The following is a 12272-nucleotide window of genomic DNA, read 5'->3' as shown; positions in this document are numbered from 1 at the left end:
GAAAGAGTTGACTGATTGCACCTTATTACCATCAATAAAAAAATCAGTATGTTTCCTATTTTTAGCCCCGCATGTTATGGTATGAGTCTTATCCTTATTGATGAGTAGTTTCCTGTCCCTAATAAACAGTGAAAATCTATCCATCAGTCTTTGCAATCCCAGGGGGGTCCTAGAAAGAAGCACGGCGTCATCAGCATATAATAACACCGGCAATGACACACCTTTATGACTGGGAGCATCTGCTTGAACACCTTTTAAAATTACATCAATCTCATTGATAAATAAAATAAACAGTAACGGAGCTAGAACACAGCCTGGTCTTATGCCACGCCGTACACTGAATGTGGGGGTACATTCTCCCTTGGTTCCAAAGTGCACACAAGTTTGCAGTTTTTGGTACAGCCTGGCAAGGAAGAAAATATTACCCTCAGGGGCACCCATCTGCAGCAGAGTGGGCCATAAAATTACTTGATCAACCATATCAAAGGCGCTGCTTAAATCGGCAAAACATAAATATAAAGAGCTACCTTTGGCTTCAACATATTTCCCAATTATGAGGTCAAGATTCAAACATTGGTCCAGACATGGGCGGATTTTGCGGATCCATGATCCGCGGATTTGCGGATCGTAGATCCGCAAAATCGGCGGATTTGCTGATTTGCGGATCCGCGGATTTGCCCTGCTGAATGAGTCACTGCATTTGAGCTTCAACTAGTTTCAGCGGCCATGTGTGTGTTACTATGCAATCGCCCCGAGGGGCACAGGGTTCCCTTGGGTGAGCTGTCCATCATAGTGGGTCAATGGCGGGAAGACGGTGCACACTGCGAGTGTGTGGGGGGGGGGGGGCTTCCAAGCCCAAAGCGAGGCACCCCGAGGGGTGCAGGGGTCCCTTCAGCTCCTGGCCACAGGAACAGCACGAGGATTGCGCTCGTGAAAGTCAAGGATGCAAAGGCCTCTATCACAGCTGATTTTCGAAGGTAGATTTGGGAAGAAGGCACACCTGCCTCGACGACGCTCACAATTGTTTTTGGGCTGATGAATGAGTCACTGCATTTGAGCTTCAACTAGTTTCTGCGGCCATGTGTGTGTTACTATGCAATCGCCCCGAGGGGCGCAGGGTTCCCTTGGGTGAGCTGTCCATCATAGTGGGTCAATGGCGGGAAGACGGTGCACACTGCGAGTGTGTGGTTGGGGGGGCTTCCAAGCCCAAAGTCAGGCGCCCCGAGGGGTGCAGGGGTCCCTTCAGCTCCTGGCCACAGGAACAGCACGAGGATTGCGCTCGTGAAAGTCAAGGATGCAAAGGCCTCTATCACAGCTGATTTTCAAAGGTAGATTTGGGAAGAAGGCACACCTGCCTCGACGACGCTCACGATTGTTTTTGGGCTGATGAATGAGTCACTGAAGTCACAGGAAGGGCATGTTGTAAATATTTTACGATGGCGCCGGCAAGCTGCCAGCGCCATCCTAAAATAGTTACTAAATTAGCTTCAACAGGAAGCTCTAATAGATAAAATAAAGCAGGTGCGAGCACCTGCTTTATTTTATCTATTAGAGCTTCCTGTTGAAGCTAACTTAGTAACTATTTTAGGATGGCGCTGGCAGCTTGCCGGCGCCATCGTAAAATAGTTACAACAGGCCAGCCAGGCTTCAACTTTTGCCCCCGGAATCCGCCGCTCGCGGATTTGCGAATTCGCGGTAAATTCGCGGGAGTTCGCGGATCGCGAATTTACCGAAAATTCGCAAAATCCGCGAGCGGAACGGATTTTGCGCTCACCCCTAGTCCAGAGTGCCCCTACCTTTCCTAAAACCAAACTGACTTTCGGACAAAATTACCTTATCTTCAACCCACTCCTCGAGCCTTGCTAGCATAACTCTGCTCATAACCTTTACAGAGGAGTCCAGAAGGGAAATAGGGCGATAATTCTTTGCTTCTGTCCGATTGCCTTTTTTAAATATAGGGATAATGATTGATTCCCCCCATGTTGTCGGAGCTTCAGTGCAAACTGCTGCATTAAACACATTTGCAAGGAGGGGGCTCCAGATCTCCGGGACTGCTTTATAAACGTCAATTGGAACCCCGTCGGGTCCTTGGGCCTTTCCCCTCTTGCTTGCACGAATTCCTGTCTCGACCTCGGCTACGGTAAAGTTTAAAGGTAATATGGGCCAATTACATGGGGTGGTGGCTAAACCACTATTTGAACCAAATATATTGGAAAAATGTGTTACCCAGCAATCACTAGGAACATTAGAGCTCAATACCGGGGAGTTATCATCTCTCAGGAAGGGAGAATTAACCGTAGCCCAGAATAAAGTATTATTGTGGATCTCTGCCGCTTGATTTAGCGATTCCCTCGCTTCCTGCTGTAACTCTCTTTTCCTCTTTTTTAATGCTGATTGGTATTCTCCTCTTCATTCAATTATTAAAGTAGTGTTCCTAGGTTTTATGGCCAAGACCTACTTTAGCTCCGTTAGTAGCCTGGCGCAGGTATGGTCAAACCAACCATGTCCATGGCTATTTTTATCTCTAATTGGTCTAGTAAACCTTGCATCAATTAATATGTTAATATTTTTAAAAGCAGTTAAAACACATTCTGACCCAGTATTGTTTTCAAGGATTGATGAGATGTCAGTTAAACAATCAGAAACAATGTAACCAATTACTTCTTCTGCTCTATCCCCAAACCATTTGACTCTAACACCATTGGGTCTATGGGGTTCTACGTTGGCGATGGTATGGCCCACAGCTACACTCTTACTCCATAGCGCACATTCTAGAACAATATAGTTATGGTCTCTCAAAGATGTAACTTCGATCCTAGGGGTTTCACGTAAGGGGGTAATAGTCGAAGACACGACAACATGATCTATCACCGAACTTGTCCTCCAGTTTTTAAAAGTAGGGATGGTCATCCCATTAGCATCTTTGGCAAAGTCCAAAATTTCAAGGTCATAATTACTAATACATTTATACAGTATTTCTCCATAGCTATTATGCCTGAAGTGGAGGTCCACATCACCAGCTTTATTAACAACCCCACATGCTTTCTGAAAGGTCAATTCACATAAAGAAATATTAAAATCTCCTAGCCATATAAAATCAAAAGAGACATTACATTGGTCCATTAATTCATCAATAGCACTGGCTAGATTTTTAACAACGGATATCCTACTATCATCAAAAATATTATTATAGTAGTTAATTAGGAGGACTTGTCGACCTTGATCATTCTGGAGCCACAATAACTGCGCGTAAGGTCCCACATTTGAGTATTTCACAGTCCTAATATTTTTGCTAATCGAGACCAAAATTATAAGACCACCTTTTGCTCTCCCTGATCCAGAGCTAACTGCCTGTAAGTTAAACGTTACAAACCCCTCAAAATATACATCTTCCTGGCACCAAGTTTCCTGGATACACAAAATATCATGGGCGTTAATAAAATCCTTCCAACACAAGGTGTCCTGTTTGGACTTTAGTCCGGTAACATTCCAGCTTACAATAGAGATGCCGGTCGCTATTTTCGCGCTGGGATCAATCAGAGGGACAGTATTACCTACAGATACCTCAGATACCTCATTCATACTGTCCCCTAAAGCTCCAGGGCCAATACATCTTTCTTCACTCTGGTTCTCCACCGTATTGGGTTCGGGGTCAGATGGTAAAACACACGTGATGGGAGCCTGGGCAATAGTCGGCTGACACGGGACACTAACCCCTGTCGAAGCAAGTCAGTCATTGGAGTTCAAAGAACTTAGTGCCTGGAATCTGTTCTGAACAGGGATCCCGAACCCCAGAAAGTGATTAGGCAGGGGATTTCTATTTCCTGGTTTATGAGGGTTTTTTTTAATTAGGTGGCTATAAAAAAAAACAAGAGGGCGTACACTTATTCTGTCTTCCCCGGGGATTAAGGATCCAGCCCTTAATAAAGCTGTGGCCGCATGTTGGGGGTGTTTAAAATTAACGATGACACAATCACCCCTACATGTTTTACTAGACGTACCTATCCAGTCAACCCTTTTGGTGGTTAGAATTTGGTCTGCATAAGTAATTAGAAAGCCACAGTTATTATGTAGCCATGAGACCGTTCTGTTTTTTAACGAATCATGAGATTCAAGTTGGGGTCAATAAATCAATAAACGCAGGAGCGGGCGGTAGAAAGCAAGTCAATTCAACAGATGAACAACAATAAGTAGGTAGGGTGGGGAGCAACTGAGGAGAGAGAGAAAGAAACACATTCGCTAATCTTTGGAGTGCTGAAAGCAAATTAAGCCTGTAGTACTCTGAAAAGAATACAAGTCATCCAATCAAACAAATGGTAAAGAATCTATGTTCAGGCGACAGACAGAAGTAGAGTAAGAAAGCCATCAAATAAGCAAGCAAATTTTATTTATTTTAATTATTTATTTAATTTATAGAGCGCCTTATCACCCAGGGGTCTCTAAGCGCTTATCAGAGGGTACACATTTGACTATATGGAGAGAGCAATAAAAAGGACCACTAGGACATGCTCCATGCCTCCGCGAAAAGTACAGTTTTAAGCATTTTCCTTTCTGGCAGCAGGCGTGTTTCCTTGCGCAGGCTAATCGGCAAGTTGTTCCAATCCGTCGGAATTGCATTGGAGAAAGCTCGCCCACCTAATGAGGATAGTTTAAAGCGTGGACACACCAAGAGGGCGGCCTCTACTGATCGCAGTGTCCTGCTTGGGACATAAGGGATCAACCGCTCCCTGATGTACTTAGGGGCTTGACCATGTAGGGCTTTATGTGTAATGCAGAGGCCCTTGAACTTAACTCTCTGCTTAATTGGAAGCCAGTGAAGCTCCCGTAGGAGTGGTGTGGCATGCGTCCTTCTTGGTTGTTTTAGGATTAGTCTGGTTGCATCATTCATGACTATTTGAAGTCTAGCCAGCTGTTGTTGGGGGAGGCCGGAATATAGCGAATTGCCATAGTCCAGGTGCGCCAGAATCATAGCAGATACTGCCCGTCTGAGTGTGGCCGGGGTAAAAAGTGGGGATATTTTCCGCAGTTGCCTTAATAGGCCCGTACAGGTGCCAACCACTGACGAGACTTGTTTCGACATAGAGAGTTTGGCGTCAATGTGGATGCCCAAACTTTTTACCGCCACCGCTGGTTCTGGAGCAGGACCCAGTTATATTGGCCACAGGAGATCATTCCAGGGGCTGGCTGCTGTGGTAATTGCCAGCACCTCTCTTTTATCAGGGTTTATCTTAAGCGAATTGGCTGTCATCCAATTTACTGTAAATTTTTATATATTTTGAAGTCTCAAATGAGCTGTGGGTGAATTATCGATTTGTATGATAATCTGCGTATCGTCAGCGTAGTTGTAGACCCGGCACTCCATCGAGTTGAGCGCAGCGACCAAGAGTTGCAGGTATGCGTTAAACAAGAGAGGTGAGAGTGCCGAGCCCTGGGGTACTCCACAAGTAAGACCTGCTGGTTTGGACACCAAGTCCATCAGTTGGACTCTCTGCGAGCGATTATTCAGAAAAGAAGCCAGCCAGGCATGGGCAGTGCCCCGGATGCCGAGGTCCCTCAACCGCGACAATAGTCGGTCATGATTGACCGTATCAAATGCCGCGGAGAGGTCTAGCAGCACCAGGGCACATGGATCTTTTTTGTCTGCCCTAAGTCTCAGGTCATCCAGCACCGAAAGCATGACCAGTTCGGTGCTGTGATGAGCCCTGAAGCCGGCCTGATTGGGTTCAAGAAGATGATTGTTTTCAAAGGGGCTCGAGAGTTGGGGAAGAACATGTTGTTCGATTACCTTAGCCAGGAATGGCAATTGTGAAATAGGCCTGAAATTTTTCAGGACCTTGTCATCAGCCCCAGGTTTCTTTAACAGCAGGATCAGGCGAGCCTCCTTAAAGTCGTTCGGGACTTGTCCTATTTCAAGGGACCTATTGATAAGGGAGAGTCCATCATCCTCTATCCCTGGCCATGCTAGCTTGAAGATCCTAGGTGGACAGGGGTCCGCTGGCGAACCAGACTTCACTCGGCCTATCAGTACTGCCAGAGACTCCCTGGTGAGTGGTACTAATGTTGTTAACGGATGAACAACCCGTGATGGCGGTGATGGTAGAGGGTTACTGGGACCACTGAGACTAGGAGTGTGATCGATTTCCATCACGAGATCAGATATTTTGTTTACGAAGAAGGATTGGAATTTATTACAATCTTCTTGGGTAAAGGAGGAGATCTGTTCTTTAGTTTTTCTAAGCTCCGACAGAACCTTAAAGATTTCTTTCTGGGGGTTATGGGCCGTGGCAATACGGTCTTCATAGAATTCGGCCTTCCTGAGTATAATAGCTTGTTTGTAAGCGGCGAAAGGCCTTACGTATGCGGCCCGTGTGTTGGAGTCATACTCCTTGCGCCAGGCTCTCTCGCTCTGGCACAGAGACCGTTTTAGTGACCTCATGGCCTCATTAAACCATGGGGCCCGTTTTCCCCTATCCACTATTATCATCCTACGTACGGGTGCGACTACATCGATGGCTCTTGTCAGCTTATGTGATAGATTTTGACTCACAGACTCTAAGTCGCCTTTGTGATGAGTACGTAGGTGAGTACCTTTTAGCGTGGATACTAGATCATCCGCTCTGATTTTGTCCCAGCTTCTAAGTGATTTCCAACCAGGTGGTGGATTTGCCAATCGCCCTGGGAGTGACAACTGCCCCTGCAATAGGTGGTGATCTGACCATGGGCAGGGGGAGATCGTGACTGGGCTAGGCATTGGAAGCGTGGACCAAATTAGGTCCAGTGTATGACCTTTCTGGTGTGTCGCGCCCACCACCTTTTGATTGAAGTCTAGTGCTATCATGGCCTCTTCTAACTGCTTTGCCTGGCAGTCCTTGGGGGTATTCTCCCAGTGGAAGTTAAAATCTCCCATTATCACCAATCCTTCGTAGCGTGAACGGAGGTCGTGGACTAATTCCAGTAGAGCTTCGATGAAACCAGGTGGAGTGCGTGGGGGGCGGTAAACTAGAAGTATGACCACACAGTCCGTAGCGGAACAGAACTTAACCCCCAGGGCATCTGCGCCCTCCAGGATTTCTGAGCAGATGATTTCAGTTTTGAAGGAGCTATTGTAGAGGAAGGCTACCCCTCCTCCCTTCACATTTCCCCTTCTATTTTTGTGAATGGCCATGAAGTTTGGTGGAAGTGATGCGACTAGAGCAGGGATGGAGGACTCTTCTAACCAAGTTTCCGTAATCCCCAGGTTTTCCATGCTACCCTCCTGAAGTAATGAAAAGACTTCAAGGTTGTGTTTTTGCAGTGAATGCGTATTAAGAAGTGCAAGATTGCAGCTTTGTAGTAACCGCGCTTTCTTTATTTCCCTTGAGTAGCCCTTCCTTTTAGTTATATTCCCCAGGGGTTTTAACAGTCCCTCAGTGCCACAGCAGTTGAAGGATTTAGTTGCAGGGTAACCCGATTTAGTGACAGGAGTGTTTGCCTGGAGTATTGGATGCGAGGGCCAGGGGTCTTGGCCCCTGGTCCCGGGTGGACGCGGACGGGCGCAGACGGGCTTGCCTTAGGCGCGCCCGCTGCGCGCTTGCTCCAGCCTTGTCTTTTCAACCCGTAGCTCCTCCCACCCACCACTCAGCCCTGCTGTGCAGCGGCTGTCTGCGAAACAACTAGACCGGGATTCGCCCGGAGATGAGGACCGGAAGTGAGGGAACGGGGAGTGCAATGCGGGGAGATCAGTGGCACAGGTACAATTTATCAAGCGATTTTTAGAATAAGTTAAAAAGATTTCCTTCAATTCTCGGCGATTATATAAACAGGTATAAGTTTCACTGTCGGCATTCAAAGCACGCAGCGATCACCTACTCGGCACACCACAAGTCTGGTGTGACCCTCTGACACAGCACGCTCGCACCCACTCGGGATCGTCCTTTACAACGGAACTTTTACAACGAAGTACCGTTACGACGCAGGTTTAACAACGAAAGTCATTACAACGACTTTCGCTGGAGGGCGCTCTAGGATAGGTAATAGTTTAATTTACTATCCAACACCCTCCCTACTATCCACGGGGACTGGAGTTGGAATAGTAAATTAAACTATTCACTATCCAGCGCCCCCCAACTCAAGTCGTTGTAACGACTTGCTTTGTAAAACCTGTGTTGTAACGGTACGCGTTGTAAAAGCACGTGGTGTACCGTCATACATCCCACCCACCTCGCCGTTTCAACCCGTAGCTCCTCCCACCCACCACTCAGCCCTGCTGTGCAGCGGCTGTCTGCGAAACAACTAGACTGGGATTAGCCCGGAGATGACGAACGGAAGTGAGGGAACGGGGAGTGCAATGCGGGGAGATCAGTGGCACAGGCAAATAAATTGACAAGATAGCCATAAAATGAAAAGCAATGGGCTTATCTAACGTCTGTATTAGTATTGTTAATGCTAGGTTTTAGAAAACACAGGTAAGGCTGTCTCTAGACAAGGGCTAAAGAACACAAAAGTGTTTTTCTTAGCAAGATGACAAACGCAGGAAAAGTACATTTTGAAAACCCACATGCTTTGAATCTGTATAAAACAGCATGCAGAATGTTTTTAAAACTTGCATTTTAGCCACGCATAAAATTACTGTAAGGTATTTTCTGTAGTATCTATGGTACACTGCAATTATGGATGCAATGGAACTAGCTTTTGCAGATGCTGGAAGAAAGAAGCAGCTATTCTGGACTGCTGTTACAGTTTTCTGATAGAACAAGGGTGTCCCCACAAATCAGTGGTGCTTGCACCTCACCAAATGCACACCTACCTGACTGTATTTAGAGTCAGGGAAAGATATGGGGTTTTGACAGCTGGGATTCAGCCAGGTCATGGTGATGGTTGATGCTTGTTTTTAGGCCTCAGCCTAACAGACATCACAACTGTCCGGTTTGCTAAAGACATTTGGGGACATTCAGGAAGTTCACCTATGAATGCATTCCTCCTGTTACTTACCATTGGATTTGTGGTTTGTAACTCACATTTTCTGGCTTTCTATTTGCTGGCTTTATTTTCATTAGGCTGTCCAGCTTGGGTTCGTCCCTCCTGTTGCCCAAACCTTGTTTATTGTATTCTTCCACTGTCTCGCTCTCTGTAAAAAGAACCTTTAAATGTTGTTCTTATCTTGTCACGTTTGATGTGCATTCAAAGACAGAGGTCAAATGACAGGCTGTGTCTTCCAGGGAGCATAGTGTTTACTTTTCTTTCTCCGACTTCAAGGTGAGAGGATTTCTGTAACAATCATGCTGGCTACTGGGGGTCTTCTTGAAGAAGGCTGTACGATGGGTTTTTGTTTTGTAGCACACAATAAAATGTAATTGCCTGTACATGAGCTGTCCTGACCATTAAGTTAATACATTGGGTGATGACATTTCCACACATTATCGTTTGTGTGCTGTATACTTTTATCAGTAGAACTATATGTGAGTGCAAATGTAATGGTCATTTCAATTGAAGATGTGTTGTCTTTAATGGCAATACGCTACCTATCATACCATGTATACTCCACATTACCCCACTCCACTCTACTCTGCACCACTTTACCCCACTACTCTCCACCACACTAAGCCACTCTAATCTACTCTGCACCACTAAATTTACAACAGCAAAGGTGCACCACAAAAAATGAATCAGTTGGTATAAACGATATTTAAGTAACCATAAGAAGAAAGTTCCTCAGAAATATTTAGAGTTCTTCTTTCAATCTTTATTTTTCAATTCAGTATAAAAGCACAAACAGCCGACGCGTTTCGTCCCAACATGGGACTTCTTCAGGGCTGTCGGTAAAAAAAGACATACACATACAATCAATCTTAATGTACAAAACAATTTTTTCTGACTTACAGTTAAAATAACATTTAACATTTATAAGAACCTCTTTAAAAGAAACATAAGACATTTCTGACAAGAACATGAAGCTCCTACATGATTTGGAACTGGGGCTTTTGGTCCTTTATCAATCGTTTTTGTGGCAAAATGCCGGATGGCCTAAGTTTATCTACATTATTTACATTCCTAGTGTTGATCGGAGATTCAGGATGACTTGTAAATCTCTACAATAATCCAAATTGGAGTATGATAACATGCATCACAAGTTTATATCATCGGAACATCTTCATACATCTTGCAGCTTGCTTCATGGGGTGGCAACCCTGTATGCCCAGCCTGCAGCCCATGTGATTGACCGTGAATAAAGTGGCAAGTGGAGTGCAGAACAGAGAGGCCAAAATGAAATTAATAGGTTGGTTTCTATATATAAGGGGAAATGTGCAAATGAAAACCAGCCAGCCCAAGTGAAGAGATGAACCCAAAAGTTGAAAAGTATTATCAAGAGAAAGTATGTAGTGCATATGGGGACCAAGCAAGGTAAGTCACTACATTTCAACTGCAGCAATTGTCCCATAGTCAAAGCACTATTACCTTATGAATTGGTTGGACGTCGCATGTGTAAGTAAACTTGTGAAGCAGCGTGGTCCTGGGGCAACCTTCCGGGCTTGTGTGATCCTGTTCTCTATTGGATTACTCCGAGGCTGAGTATTTAAAATTTGATTTCTAGGCTGGAGTGCAAAAAGGTGGATGACATGAATTATAGACCTCACCATATAGTGTCAGCGTATTAGACAACCAACCAATAGGCAAGAGATTATTATTAGCTTGATTATAATAGCCCTGTGGTGGATAAATCACTCCCTGTCACTTTATCTGTTCAAAGAAAACAAATTCAACTTACTATAAGCTTTCCTAGGTTAACAGATGAAGCAGTATCTGTAGAATATGTGGGTGGTGTAGAGGATCATGTCACCTCGCTTATACAGGGAACTCAGTTCGTTTGCTGAGGGAAGAGAGGATAAATGAGCACAAGGAGACAAGAGTAACAACTATTCTGGGAAGTTGTAAGTGCTATACATACAATTAACAGTATCAAAGAACACCTGTAAGGGATTGAGTAGAAATCCCCAAAGAGCAGTTACCTGAGTCTGAGAAAGAACTGGTTTGGGACTGGGGGTCCTATTCGTCCATTGGGAGAGGGAGTGGGCACCGTGTCCCGGTAGGCCTGTTAGAAGAAAGGATAGATAGAGTACTTCTCAGTAAGGAAGTTTGACTCAAAACACTTTTGTGGATATGTAGTCTTCTTAACTAGTTTCCAATAGAAGATTATAAATATAATAGGAAACAGTAAATGATAGGTCCTGAACTCTAAGGGTTTACTTTCCCAGGTGTCTTAAAGTTATAATACTAGAGAATTCTATATATTGGTCAATTTATTGAGAATGTCATTTCTATATCTATTGTCTTCGGTATGTGGTCCAGGATACATATGCCCCCAGCTAGATTTGGTATGTAGGTTCTGCTATTAAAGATGTTTTATACTTAAAAAGGCATCCCAAGGGGATTTAACCAAAGGATATTTTGAAATATTATCACTCTAACAAAGCAAAACACCTCTATCCCCAGTCTGATCCTATGGGAGAAAGGGAGTCTAGTATGATGGCAATATTGCACTAACTGTTGGCAGGCTAAAGTACTCACCGTTCTTAGTATATCGGCCGGCACTCATCCACAGCCCTCAACCCGGAAGAACACCCGTGGCGACGTCGTGTTGCAAATGATGTGAGCCATTGCTGCTCCATATATAGTTGCAGTAAAGGGGCTACACCTGGTGAGTTTCCCGCCAGCGCAAATCAGCGCTGTACCGGGGGACAGAGGTATAACGCGATGCTATCTTTAGTGATTCGGGCGGCCATCTTTGAATGTCTAAGGGACATATTGGCACCCCTGTTTCAAGTGGCCTGACGCCGGTGGAGATAGCGTTACCCCTCCCTAAACAATGAAAATATGTTAATTATCTGTCTTGCACATTTAAGTAAAAATTCGACCGCTTGTATAAAAATGAACTTAATCGTGTGATAGAGAAACATTACGGCCGCCGAACCTGCGCTGTGGTCCTAAATCGAGCTTTGAGACGTTTATTTGTCTTTGTTTATATTATAAAATAATAAAAATAAATCGGATATCAAGTATGGAGCCTAGGGACCGAGAATACACGTGATGATGTATTAAGAAAATCGGGCGGCCATCTTGGAACGTTTAAGTGACATATTGGTACCCCTGTTCCCAATGGTCTGACGTCTATAGAGCTAGCGTGTCCCCTCTCTAATTAATGACAATGTACTATGTGTATGTTTTAACACTTCCATCGTATTAAGAACGCTTATATTAAGCCGAACTCAATCGTTGTTGGGAACTTTATTAAAGAC

The 12272-nt window shown here is 44.8% G+C and overlaps 1 protein-coding gene across 2 annotated transcripts in view; it reads right to left on the bottom strand.

Annotated features, from left to right (window-relative positions):
- The window catches only part of LOC147663383 (sterile alpha motif domain-containing protein 9-like), a 42029-nt gene extending 32921 nt beyond the window's left edge, over window positions 1-9108 (bottom strand). The window contains exon 1 of one of the 2 annotated variants that reach the window (XR_015305344.1): window positions 8971-9108. The gene's annotated coding sequence lies outside the window, so the exon portion shown is untranslated. The remainder of the gene's footprint in view (window positions 1-8970) is intronic. The other variant, XM_086950480.1, reaches the window with a different exon arrangement.
- Window positions 9109-12272: the final 3164 nt, after the last annotated feature.

The sequence above is a fragment of the Lissotriton vulgaris genome, unplaced genomic scaffold (genome assembly GCF_964263255.1).
Source record: "Lissotriton vulgaris unplaced genomic scaffold, aLisVul1.2 SCAFFOLD_2761, whole genome shotgun sequence".
Classification (NCBI taxonomy): Eukaryota; Metazoa; Chordata; class Amphibia; order Caudata; family Salamandridae; genus Lissotriton; species Lissotriton vulgaris.
This window is presented reverse-complemented; position numbering and strand designations above follow the sequence as displayed.